Source organism: Ambystoma mexicanum, chromosome 10 (genome assembly GCF_040938575.1).
Source record: "Ambystoma mexicanum isolate Mex_15411 chromosome 10, UKY_AmexF1_1, whole genome shotgun sequence".
Lineage (NCBI taxonomy): Eukaryota > Metazoa > Chordata > Amphibia > Caudata > Ambystomatidae > Ambystoma > Ambystoma mexicanum.
In genome coordinates, this window is record NC_090932.1 from 866,528,362 (window position 1) to 866,549,379 (window position 21,018).

Genomic DNA, 21,018 nt, shown 5'->3' on the forward strand with positions numbered 1-21,018 from the left:
TTTACCATTATGAGAAGGTATCCAGAGCGCCCTTTCCCTCTGCGAAGGCAAGCTAAAAAGCTGCCACAGCAAAACGAAGAACCATGATTGCTCAAGTAGAATTGTCACCGGAAACCAAGTAGCCCCAGAAGAAAATAAAAGATGGAGATGCATTCTTTATATCCTGCACCATGACTGCTGGAAGAAGACACCAGAGGCAACTGTGAGGAGCCTCTGTCCCTACTCTAAGAGGTATTTCCCTATGTGAAACCACAACTAAGGCCTTTCTGGCATCTGGACGCCACACTTGTAGTGGTTGTTGGAGGTCAGCGTCATCTCAGAAACCTGTTCGCCGAATTGGGTAATTATATACCCCAGTTGGCCCACGTGAAGTCATGTAGCAGTTCTCCCGTTATATCTGATTTGAAGACTTCCACAAATGGGCGTCTCTTGAGACTACATCAGATCCCATGTAATAGACACTTTGTATGCGTTTCTGAATTTGATGTGTGTGGACTATCGTGGTTTACAATTCAGTACAGTCATGTGATGATCTACATGCACTTTCGTGGTTTGGGATGCTGCATTTATTTATCAACCTCGAACAGGTGTAACCACCACCATTAAAGACTTTTTTGAATTTTAACTTTGTGAAGAAGTACCCTGCATAAGTCTGTTTGCATTATTAGGAGAAAAATACGTTTTTACATTTTACCAGTGAAGAATGTCTGGCATTGATGCTCTTAGGACAGAAACATTTCGGGTTTATGCCATAATAAATTGAGGCATCTAAGTGTTTACACTAATGATAGAACTGGTACTTCTAATATTTACATCAGTGTCAGGTAGAGGTACTTTAATAAACATACAATTCCACTTGAGACCATCTGTTCTCCTCTAGGGTAGTTTAGACTCTTCTATTCAGAATAATTGGGTGTACAATACAGGTTGCCATTTGTTGCCATTATGTGGTGCATAATTTATGAAAATATTGTTTTGATTTTTAAACATGTATGTCCGTTGCTAATTCTTTCATATATATGTATAAATAAAATTGCTTGTAATTACAGATGTGTTTGTTGGGCTCCCGATCAGGAGACACTCCCTTTTTTCATACGTGAAGATGTTCAAAGCAAAATGTCCTGTGCCCAAAGTACTATTCTGGAAATGCATAACTTCAACACAAAAGTTCCAGAATGCTAAAGCTCACAGTTCCAGAGGATGGTTTGCTTCCCCTGGATTTCTCTTCACTCTGCTTCATACTTTTAGAGTTATTCCTTTTGATCAACAACACAAATGGTATGCAAAACAACTTGGCCATTAGTCTGGGTACCTAGTATACTCTCCTGACAGATTTCTTCTCCTCTTTAATATATTTCAACACAGTCTTCATCTATTCCTGATGTAGTCTTAATTGGGACTTCCTTATGTGATGTACTTTACACACTGTCCAACTTGACTGTGTCTGGTATAGTCTCCAGCCAGGGCTTTCCTCATAAGTAGAATGTGCACACTTAAACTTGACAGTCTCTTATATTTATTCCATTCTGTCTCTAAGAAATATTGGGTCTCTTGTTCTTTCTCATATGTTCCATTTACTTTTGTTTGCCTTCGGTAGCATTGCCCAAGTACCCCAGTGTACCTGCTTCCCTTGGGTGGACTCACTGGCTCTCTGTGGCATGCACTGGTTCTCCCCTGGCTAGCCTGCAGCAGCTCTTCGGCGTCCCACTCCCTCTCTCCAGGTTTGCCGTCTCTGCTCTGTGGCTTCTGTGCCCCTTGCGGTTCCCGCTCGTCTGCTCTGGGTTTCTCTGATCGAGCGATGTGGAGGCTGCCTTTCGGTACCCGCGTATGCCAGGAAACCTTTCTTCCTCTTCTGGCATCCTAAAAGCGTACCCTCTCCTGCAGACTGCTCTCCTCCGACTCTTCCGTAAGCCGATTGGCTCCACAGACCTCGCATCAGCTCAGCTGTCCCCCTGGTTTAAATGTCCCGGCATCCAGTATGGGCTTACAACAACTAGAGTGCTGCTTGTGCTTTTGGCCTACATTGATATTCATTACTCGTCTCAGCTTCCTTGTTACACTACTTTTATATTTAGGGAATGAAAGTCACTTCTTGATGACTTGTATACAGAGTATTGTAAGGAAGGCATAGTATCAAACAGTGAAGACAGACAAAAAAGTGATTACAGTTCAAGGGTGTTTATTGAACTTCAATGGGTTGGTTGAACGTCTATCTAAACCTAAATCGAAGGATGGAAGCAAGATACGACCATCAAATAATAACTCAGTCCTAGTCCAATCCATGTCAAAATAAAAGGGCCTATACTAATAAACCTATTGCCAATCCCTACTTCTATATACAAAATGGTGCGGGACAATAGTGTATGCAAAAAGAAAAGTGGTCAAGAAATAATATGTCAGGATAGTTGAGCAGTTGGCTTCCCTTGCCCACGTTTTCAGCATGGGGCAAGGCGGCATGTTCGAGCTTCCTAAACACTCTGGCTTCTCTGCCAGGAGGATACAGTTCAAAGCATAGGTATCAGGGCCTTCTGCCAAAGCCTCTTTTCAAAACACAGTCTCTTACTGCAGAGGGCCTTTCGTAACAAACAAGCACCAAAGTTCCTTTCTTATCAGGATTTTCACATTCACAAGTTCTCGCTTTCAGTGTTCATTATGGGTCTCCCTCCTACAGGTTCGGACCCCTTTTTACCACAATTTTCACAATTGGTCTCCCTCAATCAGGTTCAGACCCTGGATCTCCCTCATTTGGCCTCAGACCCCTTTAGCACAAGGTTCACAGTTGGTCTCCGTCGTTCGGGCTCATACTATGTAATCTCACTTTCTACATTTTCCTCTTGATATAAAAAATCAAAGACTTTCGAGTGTGCAATGGGTTTTGCTTAAACTGTTGCAGGACCACTTCGATTCACTTCACACAATGTTCTTGCCAATCTTCTGCCGCTTCTTGGATGGATACCTTAGAGAGACCTCCAATTGAGCATTCTTGTGCTGCCGGACCACTGTCACTGGTATTGTATTTTTTCCCTTTAATGTTCCAACATTCATCTGAAATTAAGCTTTCCTCGTGTCTTGCATCACACACACGTTTCAATCTTTGTTCTTGCGCTCATTATACAATGTTGCCGCTTGCAACCTTCACTTCAACACAGACCGGTATTTCATTGGTCTCCACAACTCACTGGCTGTGTTGATCTCTCAGGTGCTACTTTAATCTTGGAGCCAAGGGTGGTACCACAGCGGCTGCTGTTCCTCCCCGACTCGGTCAGTTTGGATTCCTGGCCTTAAGCTTTCTAATCTGAAGGGTTCTGGAAAGTAACAGGTTCTCACCGAAAAGGTCAAGGGCATCTCCCTCCTTGCGAACCCTTCTTGGTTTGCTGTCTTCCTTCCTTTGCTCAGCTGTCATCAGGAAAGTACTGTTCCTTCGTGTGCTTTGCCTCACTCAGTGTGCTCTCGTGCTCCGCCTTTTATCCGTGTGGGGAAGTTTAATGGAAGTCAGGTGTGAGTGATTACCAGTAATTGCCTGACCTTGCCTGACCATAGTAGTGGGACATGTCATGCACAATGCTCGGGTGTGAGTCAGTTTTCTCCCAGAGCGGTCTGTTCATGTGAAAGTGCTCGTGAAGGGGGAAGGATAGAGTTTCTAAATATTCTATCAGGTAGGATGGGGTAAAAGTGTTACAGGGAGGGGGATACCGTGTATCGCCATCGGGAGTCCCACTCCCCGAACACCCCTCACCCAGGTGATCCTCCTGCACTGGTCCTCCCCCAGGTACTGGACCCAAAAGTGATGGGCGTGTCCTGGCCCATGGATGACAGTTACTCGAGGACTAGCGGGTGAGACACCTTTTGGTTTCTCACAGTATGCAGAAGTATTTTTAGTAGCCTTGAAATGTGGGCAAGGGGATTTATGACAATATGCCATAAAGGCATTGGGACTCGAGGGGGTATCCTCAAAGGAAAAAGGGGATACGTCTCGTCCGATGATGTTGTGTCACTACCATGAGGGTTGCCTCCTCCATGTGATCCTCCCTCATATAACTGCTCCCAGGGTCAGGATCAGGTAGCGGCTGCCGTCCCCTGGCCACACAGGGAGAGGTCACCGCTGGGAAAGGAGTGATGACACAATCGGATTCAGACAACCCTGATGCATGGGGAAAATATCCAACATGGATACCACCATTTTCATCGACACAGGCAGCTCCGTCAATGTTATGGTGTCTTTCCACTTTAACCGGCTAAAAGATAAAGCTTCTTTCATCCCTACGATCGTCAGGTTATACAAGAGTTTGGAGGGTCCCAACAATGCTGCAGCAAGGAAACTTTGTGACCACAATAAAACATAAATCCCCAACGTCAAATAGAGATTCTATGTTACTGACATCAGCAAGGACGCCACCATGCTACGATGCAGCCCAAGCACTGCACATAGTTAACGTAGCTTATGTGATCTACACTGAAGATGTGTTCACCATCATCAAGAGGCATGCACAACTATTCACAAGATGGGCTGCCTTAAAAAGTGATCCTGAAAGACTGCATATCGATGAAACTATGCAACCAATGGAGCTTAAAAACTGAAGAGTCCCTTTCCATCTATGAGAGAAGGTAGAACAAGAGCTTGATGCACTGGTAGCAGAAGTTATCATCGAAAAAGGTGGAAGGCCCTATCCTGTGGTTTTTGCCAATCGTTATTGCAACAAAACCCAAGCAACAAGGAGCATCGAGGATCTGTGTCGATATGCCCCTTACCAATAAGTTCACGAAACGTGAACGTCGCCTCACCCCAACAAACTATGTAATCTCCAACCTACAATGAGCATAACTATTTTCAAAACTTGACCTTTAGGCAGCTTACCATCAGATAGAGATCCATCCTGAATACATTTACCACCTGCCGTGTTCTATAACGATGTAAGAGGCTAAACCTCTGCATCTCCTTTGTTGCCGAAGTATTCCAGCACATCATTAGAAGAGCACTGCCGGCCTACCTGGTGTCCTAAACATCAGTGATGACATCTTGATATTTGCTGCCTCGGAAACAGATCACCTGGAATGCCTGGACAACATACTCACAGAGTAACAAATTGTAGGTCTCACCCTCCATTGAGCTGTCACATACTGTGTCAGATTGATTGGAAACCTAGCCACAATGTCGGAACCCCAGTGCCACCTCACAAAAGAGGACTGCCCCTAACAGTGGACAGAGCTCGAAGACACAGCAGTCACCAAAATTAAGGAAGCTCCCACTTTCGACACCACAATGTGCATTTTTGGCCCTGTCAAATTGGTTGACGCTAGCCTTGTAGGACTTGGAGCTGTGCTAACTCAATCAAATGCTAGAGGTGAAACCTGACCTGTGACGTAAACAAAGCTCTTTCTCCATCTAACAGAGGTTCTCTCAAAGCAAGAGGTAGGCACTAGCCATCCTATGGGTATTGTGGCGAGCCAGAAGGAGGACACGGATTCTCAGAGGACATGGTTCACAAATTTGTATTAAAGTATAATTATAAGGCCTAGCTTTCACTATGCAAGATCCCTGCTTATATTACTAACTAAAGTGCTCACCAGTCATGCGGGGATGTCCAAATAAATAATTCTGGTGTCCGAAACTAACTTAACTGACCCCACCACTATGAAAACTAACTTGGAGCAGGAGAATGACTCCATTCTCTGCAGGGTACTTCTTGTACCAGTTGGTATAATTTGTGATTAATACACCATCCTCACATAGACTAATCCATTAAATCACAAGAGACTATGTAATTCTCTCAAGGGACTAGTGACTATTCTCTTCTCCTTGGGAATCCCTTTTGAGAATCTTCTACAAGATCTATTCTCCCAATTGCTAATTTCAGCGTTCTCTTGGAATATGGGTAGGCTTTCCTTCCTGGGTAATTATAGTTTGGCTTGTTCGGGCCTACTTGGCTTTGTACATGCTTCAATTTGATAATTCCTCTGAACTCTGGTTCATAGTGTCCTCTCTATATCATCTCTCTTGGCTATTCTGTTCTTCTAGAGATTGTGGATTGTTTTTCCCCTTTTCTCAGGGTATTTTTATCTGCTGTTTTCTCTTAATCTGATTTTTAAAATGCTGTCACTTATACCACAACACTTTTAAGTTCCTCAAATTCAGGCTTAGCTTTGTCTCATCACTTCTACTGAGAAGAGTTGTTTGCACAGTATATTAATTCCCTCAAGGCCCACTCATTATTCCCGCTCTGCCCGGTACCTTTGAATGTGAAGGAGAACGTCCTTGGGAGCCTTGAATCTCGGCGTGCCTTAGTCAGCGTTTTCTTCTTAGAGTTCCCTCATGTCTTAGCAGTTTCTCAGTATCTCGATGGTTGACCGGACACCCTGCTGTTTTAGATCTCTGGTGGTATCAGCGATATTTTGTGGACCTGCTGTCCACCATGGAACCTTCGTAGTCTCGCCACCCCCTCCTTCTGGGCTCGTGACCTTTCAGCTTCTCCTGCTGGGGACTCTCTGTAGCGCTGATGACCCACTCTCCAGTATCAAGCGAGTTATCAAAGTTAAACACTGTGGTGACTTATAGCCCACAATCTCCTTTCCTCCATCCTTGTGGGGTTCCCCAATATGGGGACAGTACCGGAACCATCGGCAGCTAAAGAATGAGCTCTCCTTTAAATTTAGTATAGCGGGTGGGGGGGGGCAACCTCGGAAGAGGGAACGCCCCACTGTGGCAAAACCACAGTCCTCTTAGAACACATTAGTTGCTTAGATACCTGGCTACACTCACACATATTAGCCCTTGGCATATTGGCAGGGAAGGTGGGTGGGACTTATGGAGGAATGGGGACTGAGTACTCTAGTAATTACGGTGAGTAACTAATTACTCATATGTCCCGTCCCCCATCCTCCATCCTTGTAGATAATTCCACCGAACAAGTAATATAGGGTGGAGCTGTGATAACCTGCCTCATATATCTAGGATGAAGCAAAAAGGTTCTTCAGAACCGCCTGACCAAACTCTCCATCGTGCTTGGAGCTGGTGTACAATGAATAGTGCTTGCAGAAGGCCGACGGGGTGGCCGAAGTAGCCGCCTTGCCGAAGACTTCCCGGGAAGTGTGTCTCTGAAACTCGACAGGCGTGGCCTTGGCTCTGACTGCATGAGCATGAATCCCCTCATGGACAAGTTTCCCCATGGCCGCACATGCCTCCGAAATGGCCTGAACATCCAACGGGCGTTGGAAGCCTTAGAGGCCCGAGAGCCGGGGTAAGAGCCTCCAAAAGTCAAAAACAGTGCCTCAGGCTTCCTGAAGGAGTTCATCCAAGAGGGATACATCTTGAGGACCCTCTTGGGGTCCAAGAAATACAGAGCCCTCTCCACCTCCGACTGCAGGTTTGAGAAGAACACCGCCAGGCAGATCTCTTGATTCGGATGAAACAGAGACCACCTTGGGCAAGAGGTTTGGGCGAACTTGTCGTAGTGAAACGTGGTGAAGGGCTCACATGAAGACAGTGTCCGCAGCTCATTAACCTGTTGCGCAGAGGTGAGAGCCACCAATAAAGCAGTCTTTAGAGTCACCCAACGGCTGTCCACAGAAGGCATCGGCTCGAAAAGCTTGCATTGAAAAGCCGCAAGAACCACATTGATGTCCCAGACCGATGTGGTCTATGCACAGAAAGAAAAAGACTTGACAGCCCCTTAAAGTGGGTTTTAACCTCCGGGTTGGTTGCCGAAAACACATGCACCAGGGGAATTCTTGTAAGCCCCAATGGCCGCTAAATAAGTGTGGCAAGTAACCACATGAATGCCAAAACAAGCCAGGTGCGCTGAAAATGCCATTACGTAATCCAGAGGACAGGTGACCGGGTCCAGCCCCTTGTCGAAAGACCAATGGCAGAACCTAGTCCACTTGCTTTTATACTGCGACTGGGTCGAGGGCCTCCTGGCCTGCTGAATGATGTCTTGTCATCCGAATACTGTGCGTGCTGAAGCCTCCGATGATCACGAACCAAGCCTCCAGAGCCAGTTTGGCTGGGTCCGGATGTTCCACTTTCCCGCTCTACTGCGTGAGGAAGCCCCTGCTGGGGATTGAAAGGTGGACGGTACCCTGGGAGCACAACTGCAGCAGATCCAAAAACCCAGGTCTCGAAGGCCAGTGGGGGGTAACTGGGATGAGGCTGCAACCCACAGAAGACCGGAACTTGCAGAGGGTCTGTTGGAGCAGAGGGGTGGGCAGAAACCCATAACACCCGCGGCTGTGACAACAGATCTGGAGGGCGTCTCCCAGTGACCCCCGACCCTGATCTGGCCATAAAGCAAACTGGGGGCACTTGGCATTCCGGCAGGAGGCAAACCAATCCAGGTCCGTGAACCCCAAACACTGGAACAGGGGCAACACAGAGTCGTTGTGCAACTCCCGCTCGCAGGTGTTGAAACACAAGCGGCTAAACTGATCTGCTTCTGCATTGCTGTCCCTCAGGAGGTGGACTGCTGAGATCTCGAGTCCCTCCATCAGTGCCCATTCCAAGATCGAAACTGCCTCCATGCATAGGAGGGGGGGGGGGCAGATGCCACCCTGCTTGTTCAGGCAAAACATTGTAGTAGAATTGTCCGTCCTGACCAAAACCGATTGTCCCTGATTATGGGCAAAAATGCCTTGAGGGCCAGGCCCACTGTCCGGAACTCAAGCAGGTTGATATGTAGGAGGGCTTCCGCACTGGACCATGCTCCATGGATCATATAGCCCTCCAGATTAGCCTCCCAGAGGAGTCTGTCGTCACCACCAGGGTAGGCTTTGGTCGGGTGAAGGGGGCTCCCACTGAAACATTGCCATCCATCAGCCACCAGCAAAGGTCAGGCAGAAGGAAAAGCGATAAAATAGGGATACTGTCTGACTGAAACCATGTCTCCCGATCCCAACTAGCCGCCAAGTTGAGCTGGAGGCGCCTCATCTTGAGGCGAACGTGCGGTACAGTGAGCACACAGGAGGCCATCGGGACCAGAATGTGCTGGAACCACCATGTCGAGGTAGTCAAGTTGGACAAAAAGTGTCCCACCGCCTTGCAGAGGGACATCAGCCTCTCGGGCGTGGGGGACCACCCGTTGAACTGTAGTATTCCCATGCGCCTCTAGGAAGACCAGTTCTTGAGACGGGCATAGCAGTGATTTCTGCTGGTTGAGGGAAAAGCACAGCTGATAAAGGGTATCCGCCAGCCTCTGGCATGAGTGCAGCACTCCTCCGGGCGATCCCGCCCTCACCAGCCAGTCGTCTAAGTGAGGGTATAGATGATGGCCCTCCAAGCTGAGGAGGCCCGCCATTGCCTTTATCAACTTCGTGAAGACACGAGTGGCTGACTTCAGGCCGAAGAGTAGCACCATGTATTGAAAGTGGTACGATCGTGAACTGCAGAAGCTTCTGATGAGATTGATATATGGGTACATGCAGGTAAGCATCCTTGAGGTGCAGGGAACACATCCAGTCCCTCGCACACAGACTCAGCTATATGTGCAGGAGTGATCATCTTGGAGCGTTCCGGCGGTAAAGACAGATTTAGAAAACACAGGTCCAGGACTACCGTCGGGTCAGCCTGGTTGTTGGGTACCGCAAAAATCCTGGAATAGTAACCTTAGCCCCGGTCTACAAGAGGAACCGGTTCTATCACCTGCATCTCCAAGTGAAATCACCACCCGTAAAAGAGCTGGGGCTCCGATCTGACGAAGAAGAGGAGAGGATGGTAGAGGCAGAGGAAGACTGAAGCCCATGGAAACTACGGATAGGATCCAGAGGTTGCTGAAAAGATGCTTACAGGTGCCCTGGAACATAGCCAAATGGCCCCCCACAGGAGAACCGTGTTCCTCGACCTAGACATCACAGCTTCTTGGCGTCGGAGGCGAGGGAGCGGAAAAACACACACAACGTTCTCTGTTGCTTCCTTCTGCTGTCACTGGGCGACCCGTCAGGCCTCTGCGTACCCTGAAACATTTGAAGCCAGAGAAGGTTTGGAGTTTGAACTCCGTCCTACCCTGGGATTGTAGGAAAGACTTCTGACTTGGTTTTGTCATGATGGCCCAGGACTTGGCAGTGTTTTCTTCTTTGTCAATTCGTCATCCGTGGACGAATGGAAAAGGTCCACGTCCCTGAAAGGCAGATCAATAATCAGCTCTTGCAAGTCAGATGAAAAGTTAGTGGCGTGCATCCAAGCTGTCGTCCTCATCTCAACCCCAAGACGCAGCCCTCTGCTGGTTTGGTCGATGTGAGAGACCGAAGACTCCATGAAGACCTGCGAAATGGCCTGGGCGTCTGCCACACCGGCCTTGAAGGAGGCTTGTTTGTCCAAAAGGAGGTCAGGCAGAAATTCACCAAGCTCCAGCCACAGCTTCTGGTTAGTCACTGCCAAGAGGGCGTCCGCGCTGACCTGCCACAGATGCAGTCCTGATATGGAGTAACAGCGCTTTCCCAGGAATTCCTCCTTAGAGAGGCAAGTGGAGGTGGCTCCCGTGGAGGAAGAGGACAAAAACGATGGTTTAGAATCTAAAGAGGCAGCGGCCCCCCCTCCCCTTTTTCACAGGCGGAGGGGAATCCGGGCCCTGGGATACAGGTGCCGGAGGGACCTGCCCCCCAGGTCCAGAGGCGCAGACAAGTCCAACAGGGGAGGCGTTGTCGGTACGGGAGGAGGTGAAGGGGTCAGTACGACTGGTAGGGCCTGAACTGGAGGAGGGATCGGCACCAGAGTGCAGAAAGAACAGGAGGAATACCTAGAGGAGGGAGGCCTAGGCAGCGCCGCCTGTGGGATGACTTCCTCCACAATATCCCTCAGGAGCCCCTTCATTTGCGGGGAACGCATGAGGAAGAGGAAACATTCTGGGCCTCCTCTCCGGGTCAGAGCATTGAGAAGAGTGGTGCGCGCAGCTGTGGGGTTGTGATGGGTAGATGTAAGCCGGAGGGGACCAGAACCCTGCCCCATAGAATCTAATGCTGCTTCCCGAGGGAAGGGGCTGGAATCGTCCTGCAAGGCCCACTCAATGGGCGCAAGGACCGGCGGGCCCCGAGCAGGGTCCAAGATGGCCACTTGCCTGGCAGGCGCTGCCACATGCCGCTCTGCCATTTTGAAGCCTTGCGCCACGCCCTGGGCCAGTGGGGTGCTTAGGCCCTGGGCTAGGAGAAGCCTCAGACATGGCAGGATACAGCTTGGGTCTTGCACCCAAAGCAGAGGCGTCCATGGGAATCCCGAAGATGGAGTCTCTGTGTTGTGGGGTCGTGCTGAACAGTGGTCCTACCTTGTCTTGACGAGAGGTCCCGCAGACGAAGTCCTTAAGGTGGGGAGAAGGAGAAGTGTGGAAGATGTCCCTCCACTGTGACAAACGATTCTTCAATGCCCTGTGACCAAGAGCACTGCAGGCCGCACACGAGTCCCAGCAGTGGTCGGGTTCCAAACACTCAAGACAGAGTGCATGGGGATCTGAAGTCGGGAATGAGCGGTCGCAAGAGGCATTTCTCATGAAACCTCCTGTGGTCGACATGCGCTGGGGAGGAAAGGCACCAAAGGGAAGTGGAAAAAAAGGGGAGCAAGCGGAAAGCTAAAAAAGTCTCTGCGCTGGCTGCCAGGTGCGACACCGTCCGTGCGGAAAAAGGGGGTGAGGTGCTGCAGGGTGGGGCCGTTCCCTCAGCCAAGGTTGCGCCCCAACACGCTATACTAAATTTAAAGGAGAAGCTGAATTTTGCGCTGCCAATGGTTCCGGTACCATCGCCATGTTGGGGACGCCCACCAGGATGGAGGAAAGCGGACGGGACGTGCGAGTACGAAACTCGTGGGCTTACTCTGCCTTCTCCAGGTCTTACACAGCTCAGGGCCTTCCCTGGGCTGCATATGCATTCCTCTCTCTCTCGACATCACTTGTCGATTTAAAGGTACATACTCCTTTTTTGTGATAATACCATCTAATGAGTGTTTCTTCGTCCCAGTCTTATGTTTAACAGTCTCTAGTATTGTAGGGCAACCCATGTAGGCCATGGTGTGCACAGATTTAGGGAGGTCCTCACAGGAACGTGAGTCCTTGTCTCCAAAGGGGGAGTCTCTCCCGGTGAGGTCCCACTCGCCTCCACCCCTAGGGAGGGTGATGCAGAGTGGGCTCACCTCCCTAGCTGCACAGGGGGGCTCCCTGTTGGGGAGAGGGGATGAATTCCCTTGATTCATCACATAAGTCAAGCACTACCACATCTACGTGCATGGAAAGCCCATAGCCATAGTTATTAACACAAACCCCTATTACCGACCACGTCCGGTGATACATCACCCATCTACACAGGGTTAAAAGTGGCTGCTCCATCCAGCATCAGGCGTATGACGTCACACTACCCTACAGACTAGTGATGAATCCCTTGATGTTGTTGCTTCCTCCCTAAGGGGAATCCTTCCCATCGGGCCAGGGAGGTGAGGCCACTACCCGATAGTCTGCCTGGGGGTGGTACTCAGTGGGAGGATCCCCTGGGAGGGGACCCTGTCTGTGGAGGAAGCAAGGACTATCAAGGTGGAATGCGACACTGTTAGGGCAAAAAACAAAAAAAAAAACATCCTCTTAACCCGCTCTTTCTACTCATAGTAGACCTGTCTATGAGAGTAATCAAACTGTGATGAGAGTAAGAGACACGAAAAAGAAAAGAGGATTAAGAGCCCATTGTGGAACCAAGACAAACTCACTAACTCTCAACCACACACAAGCAGGCCAATGATAAAAAGAGAGAAAGAACTTCTTTCGTTGTCTGATCCTTGCTGGAGGAAGCGCAAGCTGGAGGGATCAGCCGTGCGGACAACAGGGATCGAAGGAGGCCAGGACGCTGAACAGGCGCGGCCCAGCGGAACACACAGCTGAGACATGAGGACCACAGCGGGAGAAACAGGTATCCGGCAGCGAGCTGGAGAGTGGAAAGAAGAACCGCTGTAGTTGTGAGGGACATCGGGCTGTGGGACTGCGGCACGGCTTCCAGGGACGAGAGAATCTGGGAGCCGGAGAGAGCGTCAACCCACAGAGCAGGGGTAAGGAGCACGCCTCTGGGATTGAGGGAGACCTTAAAGAGAACTGTGTTAATTAACTGGGAACTGTTCTACAAAGCAGGGGGCAGAGCAAATTCCCTGTTAAGAGGGGTGGAGGTGAACCAAGTCGGGGCAAAGGAGAAAACCCCAGGGTAAAACCAGTTGTTAAAAACAACAGAGTACAAGAATCGGCATCTTCTGTGTACCAGTGCTTGGAAGAATCCAAGAAGAGTGAATCCAAGAGGAGTTTGTATGAGAAACAGTACCCGACAGGATAGTGAACCAGGCCTGATTAAGAGACATTATAATTGCAAACCAGAAAGAAGGGTCTGGGACCCATATGTTAAGAGGAACGAAGAATACAATTTGAGAAACAATGCCTGGCCGGATAGTGTACGAGGCTCGATTAAGAGAAATGATAACATAGAGAAGGGGGTCTATGCCCAAGTGTTGAAAGAACTGAAGAATTGGATATGCAAAACAGTGCCTAGCAGGATAGTGAATCAGACCTGAGTGAAAGACATAAGCCTTAAAAAGAGGTCTGTGACCCACATGACTGGAAGAGAAGACCAGGGGAAGCTAGAGAAAACCTCAGGCAAAAGCCAAGAGAAGACCAGGGGGAAGAAGAATATATCCTCTGGCAAAACTACAGACCACATTGGGAATATTGCAAGAAAGGCTTGGGGAAGGGAGATATTTTCCCCTATCATTTTGGAACTGTAAAGAGCTGCCTAAGAAGGCCTGAACTATATCAAAAGGCCTAGCTACGGCCAGGGTAAGAGGGATATTCCCCCAACAGTCAAATTGCCAAAGAAACTACCAAGAAGTGAAGAGTCACCTTTTTGAAGTCAGGGTGGAACAAGTTATATAGTTTACATTTGAAGTGTAAGGGACGGAAAAAGGTTTTCGGACAGAGGATAGTGGACTATTTCTCTTCTGACTGACATTCAAACTCCAACCTTCGTTTTGTTTGAGGCAGGGAAACACCTCTTAGTTGTAGGGACGGATAGCGTTTTTCTTTACTTTCTATAGAATAAGGTTTTACGCCAACAAGCATACTACCGGTGTGTCCCGTGTCTACTTCTGATCCCGTACATCAGGAATTGACCACACAGAAGATTTTCTATCTAGGCACTCATCACATCACTGCGCAGAAATCGATACCAGTGGCTATGAGACAGAAATTCAAATATGCGTGGTAACAATGGCCCAAGGTCCATGTCGCTCAGTGGGATACAGAAGATCTCCAGTAAAGATGAAGGCCACCGGCTCATCATCACCACCACATTAGGGTCAGTTGAGTGGAACAGGCGTCTCCCTTCAGCGCAACATTGTATGCCTGAAGCGACATCCACCTTCCAAGCCACGTCTAGAGTTAGGTATGAACTATCCAGCTCCTCATATGGCTTCCTTCTACAGGGGGAACACATATCCTCTTTCTGCATGACCTCACAGAGAGTTCTAGAAGTGGCCCACCAAGGTCATCAATGCACGACAAAGGGCAGACTCTGTCAGAAGGCGTGGTTCCTCCACCTTGAAGAAAAAGTCCATGCTTTTGTCAAATATTACATCTGATGTCAAACATCTTCCAGTGCAGAAATCTCCACCGATTCATCCTCTACCCAAGAGCTTAAAACCCTGGGGACATCTAAGCATTGACTTTGGCTTCACTAGCACAGATCAACACTTCCTAGTGCTAATCGACCAATGGTCCCAATACCTAGAACTCGAGTTTGTGAACACCACAGTTGCTGGAGAAGTCATGTCAGTGCTAGAAGATTTTCGCAACCCATTGACCAGGGGCGTTGCTAGGGTGGGGTTAAGGGGGCTATAGCCCCTGATCTTTTGGTTGTAGCCCCAGATAGAATCTCAGGAGCTACAGCCAAAAGACTAGCTAGCCCCCAGTCCCAACAGTTCCGACATCAGTGTAGCCCTGGGTCTTTTCCAGACCTAGCAACTCCCCTGCCTTTGACTCACACGATTTATCAATTAATCCAGACAATGGTCCCCCTTTTAAAATTCAAGGATTCCAACATTTCCTGCATGATCTTAGTATTTCTCCTCACAGAATCACCCTGCTGGGGTCCTGCACCAATGGGGACACTAAAAGAATTATGCACACCGGCAACAAGCGGTTCCGGATAGCGCAAAGTCTACAGCACGACTTATGCAGATCAGTCTACCAATTTGTAGCCGAGTATAGCTTCACACCTCATTCTTCGACTGGGGTCGCCCCATGTGAAGCTCTCAAGGGAAGATGCATTTGTGAAACTATCCCAAGTCATGTTTCCAGGCAGCATCTCTTGATTGGCAACTCTGCAGTGATGGAACAAAGGCAAATCAGCAATGAGAAGGAAAACCACTGGACGAAACTACAACAAGAGCAGATCACAGCGGGAGATGTTATGCTTGTCAGAACCAATAGGAGGACCAACAAAATGTCCCTGAACTTTAACCCCACACAGTGGAAAGTTGTCAAAGTCAGAAGGTCCATGTTAAAGGCAGCCAGTGGGCGACAACGTACAACCTGAAATATTAGCTTCTTCAAGAAGATCCAGCAGAGCGCATACACACCTATTATGAAAAGCAATGTGATCAATTCTGAGACCTTGATTCTGTCAGAACAAAGCTACCCGATTACTTCATTAAGACCAAAAGAGACGCACGGTTAGGACAATGACGAAGTACAAGCTACCCCCAACATCCAGCAGATTCTTCCTCGTTTACGGAGACTGTAGAAACAGGTCCCCTATCTCCTAGAAGACTGGCATGGGCCAGACCAAGCAATCTCGATGAGCATGTTGTGCATCAGTGAATTCCCCCAAGACTCTCAAGCCCATTGAGTGACTGTCGAACTGATTGTTTTTTTTGTAAAGTTCATTGTTCATAGTTTGGGTGGGATATTATAACCTAAACCAGGCCCCTTTGAGGCAGATTGCATGTAATCTGAATAAAGGGAACATGCCAGAGCTGCACATGGCAGTCACAACGAGGCTGCCATACCTTCATCTTCGTGTTAACTCCCTGATTGCACTCCGCGCTAAATGCTGTATGCACGCAGTCTGCGCACAACACAGTTACATAACCTGAGCACCTATTAAATGAATTAACTGAACCCTTAAGGAGGAAAAAAGGGCTGTGTTGCCAGTCCTTGACTTGCTAATTGGAAGTTCTACAACAATGAAGTTGGGGGAATATGCACTCTGCTTGGGTGCCCTTCACTGGATACACACACGTCATTTTGGGAATTACATTCCGGCTTTGTCTAAATACTTTTTGGATCGATTCCCCTTCCTGCTTGCTGGGACAGATTGACCCCACTTTAATAATGAGATCGGGTGACTGGTGGTGGAAAGGACAATATTGTTGCTTCGTTTTGCCAGACTCTGCACTTGAAGGTGCTCCCGGAAAAGGAGTCAACTAAGTTTTTCTAGAATTCTATGCATTCACCATTTGCACACAAAACAAGCTAAAGGCGTGACAATGTTTAATTTGGTCTCAGGTGCAATTTGGGTCTTTATCACTTGTCCAGGTCCACTGTCCTGCTTGGATGCACTTTTTCTTGGGATACTGGTTAGTTTACTTATATACATATACACATTTTTGTACGGTTGCAAGTATAACGGCCATTATATTGTCTACTCTGTTTTAACATTTTATTCCTGGAGAGCTGGATTTGTTTCTTTCTTAGGTGATTGTTGGTGACATAATGTACCCTTTTCTTATTGCCTTAAAGAACATAATACGGTCAGGGGCTTTCAAGCCAGTCACATGGGAATTATAACCAATTGGTTTCTTTTAGCTTTAAATTAAACTGTCATTGTAGGGAATAGTCACAATTGACAATAGATGCATGAGGCGCTACTTGCTTGGCTCTTAGGAACATTAAGGCATGGTTACAAACGCGGGACCCTCCTATTTCTTTTAGATATGGCAGGGTCTCAACTTTTTATTCTTTTTTTTTTAGGTCAGAAGTGCCATAACCACTGGCGTAAGGTGGCATAAGGTCTTCTCTAGCCTCACACAAGTTTTTGTTTTCTCTGTCCCTGCCCACTTACATGCCAGCAAAAATGTGTATGGTAGTTAAGGTTAACTTCACAGAAGTCATCTGTAGAAGGCTGCACACACAATTAGCCCTGTCAGGTAACATGGCATACGTTATTTTCTTTACATAACAGTCTGATGTCTGCTTCCACTAACAGAGTATACTTATGCTGTTATAAATATGGGTTTTTCCATGTGTGAGAGGAAAGTGTGGTTAGTGTTTAACATCTGTATATTGCATAATTGCGATCCATATTAATTGATGTCCCTACCCAAAAGGATAGATGGACTGTCACGTCCGTTTTCTTTCATTGAAAAGAGAATTCCGTTGGGCCTGAATGTCTTCATTTCAAGTGGACCTGTGTTTATTTCACTTAAAACGGTCAGAGATTCGGCTGGTTTTCATCGGCATGGTCAGTGTTTTTGTATCTCCCTTTCCCAAGATGGATTGAGCGGATATTTACAAAAACCAGTCTATTTTTGCAACTTTCACCTACTTCTAGCTGCCCGATACGAATTCTCTGAGAGACACAGCCTCCCTTTTCCAAGTTATCTTCTTTTAATACATTCATCGCCATTTCTTTCAGCCATCTGGTTTGTGGGATGCAACAGTGCCAACATTGGCTTGTCTGTATGAATGTAATCTAGTATCACATTGATAACAGGCACGTTTTCATGGTGTGTGACGAATTCTTAAATGTCGTCCCTTCTCCCATTGGGGGGTCCTTCCCATGGGGCCAGAGCGGTGCAGCCACAGTCCAATAGTGCCCCTGGGGGTGGTGCACCCAGAAAGGAACACGTAGGGAGGGAAAGCCCTTATACGACGAAGGATGACATTCCTGGGAGAACGCGGCATAGCACTATCCCTTCACAGCCTCCCTCTTCTTAACCTATACCGGATCGCATAGTCCACAACACTTTCATGTACCTGTGCAAGAAAGACACTTCCACCTCCTCCACACGTACTGAGACGAGGAAGAGTAGGGACTACCCATGTCAAATTCACCACAAGACTGTGACAAAGAAGAACAGCTAGGACTCACTGGGAGTCCTCAAGATCAGTACTGGGAGAAAGAAGATTCACAGAGCAATCCAGAGTGGCCCACTGAACCAACATGAGCAATCTAGACAACTTGAAATAAGTCATGGGACAAAGAGGAGGAGCAGAGGCATGAAGAGTACTCCTAAGAACCACAATGAGCAGTCTAGTTGTTGCCGGCTGATCATTGGTCCACGTAGAGTAGAAAAGGAAGAGACTCAGGAAGCAGTTGTTTAGAAGGTGGAAGGGAGCAGACCAGGACTCCAAGAGGGGATCTAAAAGGACCAGGGCCAGTCCAGAGTGGAAGGACCAGAAGGCAAGCTGGCAGAAAGAAGCTCCCGGTGTTCCTGAAGCTTGGGAAGCGTGTGAAGGGAAGACTGACCTGCCCAGAGGAAGATTGAGATTGCAGTGTTCCTAGGCGGTCCACTACAAGGCTCTCTAGAGCTAGAGGGAGCACTTGGGCTGGCCGGGGGTGAAACTAAGAAGGTGCAGTCAGCATCTCCATATTCACAGTACCTGGCAGACAAGTAAACCAGGTCTATGACACACAAGAGAAGCTTAAGGTTCTGGGACCCACCAAACAAAAACACAAGTTATCTTCCTAGTGGCACGACTGGGAGGAAAGGGGCCGCAAGTATCCAAAGACAAACAAGAGAGGTCTGTGGCCCACCACTATGTGAGAACACCACAAGTCATCTTCCTCATGGAAGTGCTTGGGTGAAAAGGGCTCCAAGTACCTGCACACAAAGAGGGGTCTGGGACCAACTACATGAGAACCACACGAGCCATCTTCCTCTTAGTGGTACTTGGGAGAAGAGGGCACCAAGTACCGGAACATAAAGAAGCAGGGTCTGGGACCAACGCCGATGAGAAGAAGGGAAATCACAGAGCAATTGACTAAGGACCATGCTTGGTAGGGAAGTGTTCTAAGTTGGCACAAGCAGAAAGAGAGAAGCAGAGGTCTAGGACCTGCAAGAGACTTGATGATTGGTAAGGAAAGCTCAGGGGAAGGAAGTTATTCCCCCTTGTGTGAGATTAAGGACACGGAAGAGGCCAAGAGAGGAGAGGCATCCTCTTGGCTTTGTGAAGGCGGTGAGAAGCCAGGGGAAGGGAGTCATTCCCCTGGCATTGGAAAATCTGTTAAGAAGCCTGGCATTGTGAAATATGTTAAGAAGCCTGACTTTGAGAATTTTGTGTTGCACCTTTTTGAGATCCAGAGAAAGACCAGGGCAAGGGAGACATTCCTCCTGGCACTGGGAACTTTGCTTTGTAAAGCATATAATCCTGCATAAATGATTAGAAACCATCTTCAGTGTTCGTTGGAACAGTGAACTGTGTATTCAGGGACATTGAGTACCTGCAGAGATAAATGCCTGCAGAAGGGAGTCTTTCATGCAGGCCGAAAAGAACCAACCCTCTTCAAGACATCCAGAAGAAGGGAGTCATTCTTTTGGACCGACCGCCCCCTTTTTTTGTCAGTTTACTTATGAATTAGGTGGAAGGGACAGAGTGAGGTTTCTGCACCAAGGACATTGGACTTTTATCATTTCGGACATCCAGACAACACCCTTTTACTTTGGGGAAGGAAAACACCCTCAGAGATCGGGATATGTAGGTTTTCCTTTTCTTTTTAAAACTTATATAAAGCCAATTGTTTCAACATGCCACCTGTGTGTCAGTGTCCTCACTCTGCACCCTTACAGGTGTAATACATGGTTTGCTCACAAACTCTCGAAGTATGGCTTTACAAAATTGCTTTAAAGTTGCACGTACCAAAAGAAAGATTCTTATCCAGAAATATATAGGATATGGGAAAGTACATTTGTAATTTACATACTTAAAATGTAGCTGTAGAGACCAGCAGGGATCAACATGGCCGCAGAGTAACGAGCTCCGCCACCTTTGTCCCTCATGAACCGAAAGGACGCAGACGGCACGGACTAGATTTTAAATCTTGATAAGTGGCTGCAGGGTGCTGTGGGCTGATCGCTTTACTCACTGAGGTTGATCTAGGAGGATTGCAGCTCCGGAGGCCTTCCTTCGGCGGGTGTGTGGCTGCTTACGAGGGACTGCGAGCACAGCAGAGGAGTGGGCAGACTGCTCAGATAGTGTGCTACATGGGATCCAATGGCTGTGGGCCCACATAGGGGTTCCATCACGGCAGTGTGTTTTCTTTCCGCTTCAGTTCAGAGTGGGTCCAGGGGCTCCCTGGAGTGGGCAGCTGGCCCCGAGGGAAGAGCTCTGTGGAGAAGAGCGAGATCACAGAGGTAAGCAGCCTCTGAAACCAGCCATCCCCCCCAATAAAGAGTTGAACGCGGTGGCTGCAGAGATAGTGTAAGAGCCACTGCCAGTCCTGCTAGAGAAGGCCTGAAGAGTGCTGTACCACATCACTACACATGGAGTGGGGGAAGGGTCACAATGCCTCTGAAGTGTTTATGGCACAGGCACCAGCCGAGCTGGGTCGCTATTGAGCGATGTAAGTCTTGCATATGGTTGTAGCTTGCAGTGAGCACCATCGTTGACGGTTGGTGTCCCAAAGGTGGTAAAGATGGGGATTTAAATCCAGTGAGGTGAGAGGGGAACACCAAGTGGCACTCTCATTGAGACGTTCCAGGCAGGCATATAAGGCCGGGGGGGCTACAGGGAACTACTCCAGGGACTAGAGGCATGTGTCGGGGACAAAACATAAAATAATCATTTGTAGTATGAAAGGAGGATTCACACTGCGGGGGGAAGTCCTTGGTCGGTATCCATTTACTGCAGCAATATAGATGGAAAAGGGAGATGGAGGGTGATACTAGAAACAGTTTAGTAAGAAAATAACATACACAGAATGAAAAAATAAACTGATACCAAAAGGCACCATGATGACCTGAGCAAAGCTCAATAAGCGATGCCAGGCCCGCACCATGAAAACCAAATACAAAATTAAAGT

At 48.1% G+C, this 21,018-nt stretch overlaps 1 protein-coding gene across 2 annotated transcripts in view; it reads right to left on the reverse strand.

Moving 5' to 3' along the window:
- The window catches only part of ATP13A3 (ATPase 13A3), a 1,430,808-nt gene that overhangs the window by 591,448 nt on the left and 818,342 nt on the right, over nt 1–21,018 (reverse strand). The gene's annotated exons all lie outside the window — the stretch shown is intronic.